The following is a 5472-nucleotide window of genomic DNA, read 5'->3' as shown; positions in this document are numbered from 1 at the left end:
GCGGAGTTGTACGCAGCTTGCATAAAGTCTGACTGCTCAGAGCAAATTCTCTTAAAGCGGAGCGCCTGACTGTACGGTATACTGGTTTTCCAATGTTTTACATGTGAACTTTTAAAGTGAAGGTAACAGTGCCTGTCTGTAGGTTTCCTGTAAAGCATAGTGGTTAGTTTGTTGTCAGAGATGCAAACTGTGACGTCCAGAAAGTTAACGGTAGAACGAGAGTATTCATGCGAAAACGAAATAGATTGGTGAACACTGTTGAAATCAGCTATAATAGATAAAAGTTCATTTTCACCATGGGGCCAGTTCAAAAAATGTCATCTATAAATCGCTTATAATAAAGAGGCTTTAACGCGCGATTTCTTAAAAAGTCATTTTCCAGAACAGACATGAAAAGGCTAGCGTAATTAGGTCCAATGCGAGTGCCCATTGATGTTCCACTTACTTGAAGGTAGTGGGAGCCATCAAATTCAAAATTTATTAAGCTGTAAGATTAATTTCAATAAGGTAGCTAATGTATCACTTCCAATGGGCTTTTCATCAGACAGTTCTTCGTACGCTTGAATTACTGCCTTGATGCCATCGCTATGGGGTATATTGGTATACAGTGAAACCACATTAATGTCACGAGCACGGAATAATCTGGTATCACGAGTTCATCAATGTCCAACAAAAAATGATTTGTGTCTTTGAGATAGGACGAGAATTTACATGGAAGGCTACTGATTATTACATCAACGTAGCGGGAAAGTTGCTCCGTAACAGTGCCAATGCCCGAAACAATGGGGCGTCCAGGACAGTTTTCTTTATGTATTTTGGGCAGCAAGTAGAACCTGCCAGGGACGGGACTGAGCGGGACGAGGGAGCGTACTGCCTTGTCGCCTAATTGATTATCTTTTACGAGATCGTTGACGGTATCTGGACAATTGCTTTAAACTGTTTCAGTGGGATCATAGTCTAAGTGCTTATAAAAAATGGGATTGTTAAGCTGTCTATGGGCTTCGCTTATATAATCCGTTTTATTCATAATAATAACGGCACTACCTTGTCGGCTGGCTTTATCACGATATCACTGCGTTTAGCCAGTGATGATATAGCTTTCCTTTCCTCAAATGAAATGTTTGATTTAATCTGTTTTTGCTTTTCGTAGGCTTTAAGCACGTCCCGTTGGACTGCTTCAATATACATGTCTAGATATTTATCCGTTGGGCCGGAGGGGTCCATTGGTTGTTGGTAAACACAACTGGCTGCATGTCGCTAGTGGACGGACGGTCGTGGAAATATTCTCGTAGGCGCATGTTACGTGAAGAATTCTCTAAATCCTTAGCCAATTGAAAATCGCCATATCCACCAGTTGCAGGACAAAAAGTGAGGCCCCGTGACAAGACGCGGAGTTCGTCCCTGTTTAGACTTACATGCGAAAGGTGCACTTCGTTGGTGGACATCCTAACTTCATCTAAAACAAGGGTTCCCGATAATCTCGCTTGTCGACCTTGCAAAAAACCACGATGCAAGGTTTGCGCGCATATGACGACGACACACATTGCTAAAAGCACTGCTTCTGATTTCTTCTATAAAATTAAAGGAATTTTACGTGTGACACTTACAATTGCATCTATTTGCTCGAATGTTCCGTATGCAAATTACAGTACATTGGACAAACCGAAACGCCCTTCAGATATCGGTTCAACAACCACAAGTGTCATGCTGCCACCATTCCTAACCTTCCGCTATCAAAACACGTGCACATTCCGGGCCACTCATTTGATAAAATTACAGCTACAATCCTTCCGTCTGGTTTCCTTTCCATTCCCACCACGAAAGAGAGCTCGAGAATCGTATTTAATCTATAAGTTTAAAGCCGTCACTTGTGGTATGAATGAAAGCGCTGGCAAACTTTCATTTTTACCCATTTGGTTTCCTAAACACTCTTGACTACCCCCGCTATTATTGCCGCTATGCTTTCACGCATATAGATTAGTTCCCTGCTTGAGCTTTGTCGGATTATGACAACATGTTACACCCGCGATTATGTTTATCGATAACTTGCTCGCAGTTGTACCTATGACGTGCTATTGATGTTTGTACCGTTGACACACACGTTATGTGGCTTCATCATTTTTTACTGATTGTTAATCATTTTTTACTATCTTTTATTCGTTTTGTCTTGCGCAAGTGCGCACGTGTGTATTCTCGTTTTTTCTTGTCCTATCACGTGCACTGTTTCCCCACGTGCTTTTAGGAACCGCTTGTCAGCCATTAACAGCGCTATGATACGTTACTGCGCATTTTATATTGCGGTACCATCGCATGTTCGCATCACTCCGTCGAAGGCCGGTCCCGCGGCCGAAACATCAGTCCTTTACAGAACAATTTTTCCTACGTGCTACGACCGCTCCGACATCATCTGGATAGAGACGTTTATTCGTTTCTCTTCTCCCACCTACTGTCGCTGCACCCCTGGTTTTATTCCCTGTCTCCCCATTCAAACACTCTTACAGTCCAATCGGAATGCAGGAATAACTCTCCTTGACTCCCGGTCGGCTGCCACTGAAAGTACCAGGCCCGGATTCCTCCTCGCTACCTCCTCGCATGAATCGCCGCTTCTCGCCCACTCGTCGGTTCGCCGCCGCCGCTCAGCAACCTTTCGACCCGGTTTCCGGAATGTTCGGCCTCAGGCGTTGACGGGTCGTGCGGAAAGCACCTCCGGGTACGTACTTGCAATGCTGGGCTGACGGGCCATCAATACAATTGGCCCGTGCATCATTGTAGCCGTTGCCGCTGCTTTTGGCTGTCACAGCGAAGGCGCAAGTGTACCTTCTGTCCCTGTAGCCTGGCTCGGCCACGGTCTCCTGTAAGGCACCATAATTGAACCCCTCGGGGGACATGAGTCCTTGCATCCTTTGTGACCAGCAGACAGTCGTCGTTCCGCCACCCGGAACTACCGCTTCCGTGTTGGCGCGGGCACGCCGGCCGCGGGGCGGGTAACAATATGAAGGTATTCGGCGAACGTACGAAGTTCGACCCCAACAAAAACCTCGCCTCCAACTGTGTTGCAATGTATCTATGACATGCGACACACACACAACCGCATATACACACATGTCACTGACTCGACACGTGAGGCACCACTGTCACTCGTACCCCATCGACTCTGTCGCGCGCACGCGCCGACAAAGCATGTACCCCCCTTAACTCGCTGTCCCTTTTATGCATCATCGTTAGGAGTCACCAACCGAAACATTGCGTCAGCATTAGCGTTTAGACACCCCTTTTTGTGTTCAATTTCCAGGTTATACTGCTGTAACGCCAACGCCCAGCGTGTCAGCCTCGCGCTCTGCGGAGTGGTTAGAGTCAGAAATTTGAGTGGGTTGTGATCGGTAATCACCTTGATTTTAGCGCCAAAAAGCCAAGCGTCCAACTTCCCAGTGCCCAAATGATTGCATAAGCTTCCTTTTCTATGGTGGCCCATCGGGTCTGAGTCAGGCTAAGCTTCTTGCTCAGAAAAGCGATAAGGCGCTCCTTGCCCCTCTAGGTCTGCTGTGCCAGGCACGCACCAACAGCGTAATCGGATGCATCTGTAGCGAGGATAAATTCTTTCCTCGGATCTGGGCTTGCAACGCCGACGCCTGCACTAAACAGTTTTCACCTTGTCAAAAGCTTCCTGCGCCTCTGTATTCCAAGGAAATTTCTGCGGAATACGTCGGCCAGTTAGGTTGGTCAGAGGCATAACCATTTGGAGTACTCGGGCACGTAGTCCCTATAATAGTTGGCTAGCCCTAAGAAACTCCGAAATTGTCCCTTCTTTTCGGAGCCGGGATCTCCTTTATCGCCCGAACTTTCTCTGGATCGGCCCCGTGCCTGCCTGATCCCACAATATGCCCCAAGAATATCACTTCTTGTTGTGCAAACCGACATCTGCTTACGTTTAGCGTCAACCCTGCCTTCGCCAGACTCGCAAGCACCTTGTCCAAATGTTCCAGGTGCTCGTTCCAGTTCTCAGAGTATATCGCTACATCGTCAATGTAAGCGCAAGCGTAATGTCTATGTGGGGCCAGTACACCATTGATGACACTCTGATAGGTGCTGGCGGCATTCTTTAACCCGAAGGGCATGACTTTCCATGCGTACTGGCCTGAGGGAGTGGCAAAAGCGGTACAAACCTGCGCGTCCTCGTCCGAGGTATTTGCCAGTAACCCCTGAACATGTCTAGCAGAGTTATGTACTTGGCCTTCGCCACATGGTATAACAGATCAGTCGCCACGCTCATTGGAAATGCGTCTGTCTCTGTTATTTCGTTCAGTCTCGTGTAATCGCAACAGATGCGGATGCCACCATCCTTCTTTGATAAGCAGACCAGTGGATACGCGTGCGGACTTTCAACCGGGTATATCAATCCCCACTGCTGGAGCTCATTTACCTGCCTCTCTACTTCGTGCACCAGCCCCAGCCCCCTGTAGGGGTATGCACGTCTCGGTTGCTCTCCTGCTTTGATTTGTATTTTGTGTATTCCCACTTTGCAGGTGCCGGGTTTGTTTGCGAATACCCTCGGATGCCTCGCGACTAAGTCTCGCAGCTGTTCTCTCTGTGTGGGCTCCAGATGTGCTATTTCATCAGTCTGCAGCGTCGCCTGCGCCTCTAGCCCGCAAGGTGGGACCGGAACCTCTCCAAATTCCTGATCCCCCTCGAATATCACTCCTACTGCAGTTACTCGGGTGTGATATGCGCGAAGCTTGTTAGCGTGAATGGTTCTGCGTGACCCGTCATCGACCTCTACTAAATAACTGTACGGTCGCAGTTTTCCGACTACAGCCATCGGTCCCTTCCATCTTGCCACTAGCTTCCCCTCTCCTTCCTTCTCGAGCCATAGTACTTGGTCACCTGTGACCATAGCTCGGCACACTCACTCATGAGTACACTCACTCACACTCACTCACACTCATTTGAACGGTGTGAGTATGAGTATGAGTGAGTGCTCATGAGTGTGAGCGGACGTGAGTGTGAACGTGAGTGAGTGCTCATGAGTGTGAGTGGACGTGAGTGTGAACGTGAGTGAGCACTCATGAGTGTGAGTAGTCGTGAGTATGAACGTGAGTGAGCACTCATGAGGGTGAGTAGGCGTGAGTATGAACGTGAGTGAGTACTCATGAGTGTGAGTAGTCTTGAGTATGAACGTGAGGTGAATGCTCGTGAGTGTGAATGGACGTGAGTGTGAACGTGAGTGAGCACTCATGAGGGTGAGTAGGCGTGAGTATGAACGTGAGTGAGCACTCATGAGGGTGAGTAGGCGTGAGTATGAACGTGAGTGAGTACGTTGAGTGTGAGTAGTCTTGAGTATGAACGTGAGTGAATGCTCGTGAGTGTGAATGGACGTGAGTGTGAACGTGAGTGAGCACTCATGAGGGTGAGTAGGCGTGAGTGTGAACGTGACGTGAGCACTCATGAGGGTGAGTAGTCGTGAGTATGAACGTG

The sequence above is a fragment of the Rhipicephalus sanguineus genome, unplaced genomic scaffold (genome assembly GCF_013339695.2).
Source record: "Rhipicephalus sanguineus isolate Rsan-2018 unplaced genomic scaffold, BIME_Rsan_1.4 Seq1645, whole genome shotgun sequence".
In the NCBI taxonomy this organism is placed as follows: domain Eukaryota; kingdom Metazoa; phylum Arthropoda; class Arachnida; order Ixodida; family Ixodidae; genus Rhipicephalus; species Rhipicephalus sanguineus.
The sequence above is the reverse complement of the archived record's forward strand: the minus strand, read 5'-3'. Positions refer to the sequence as shown.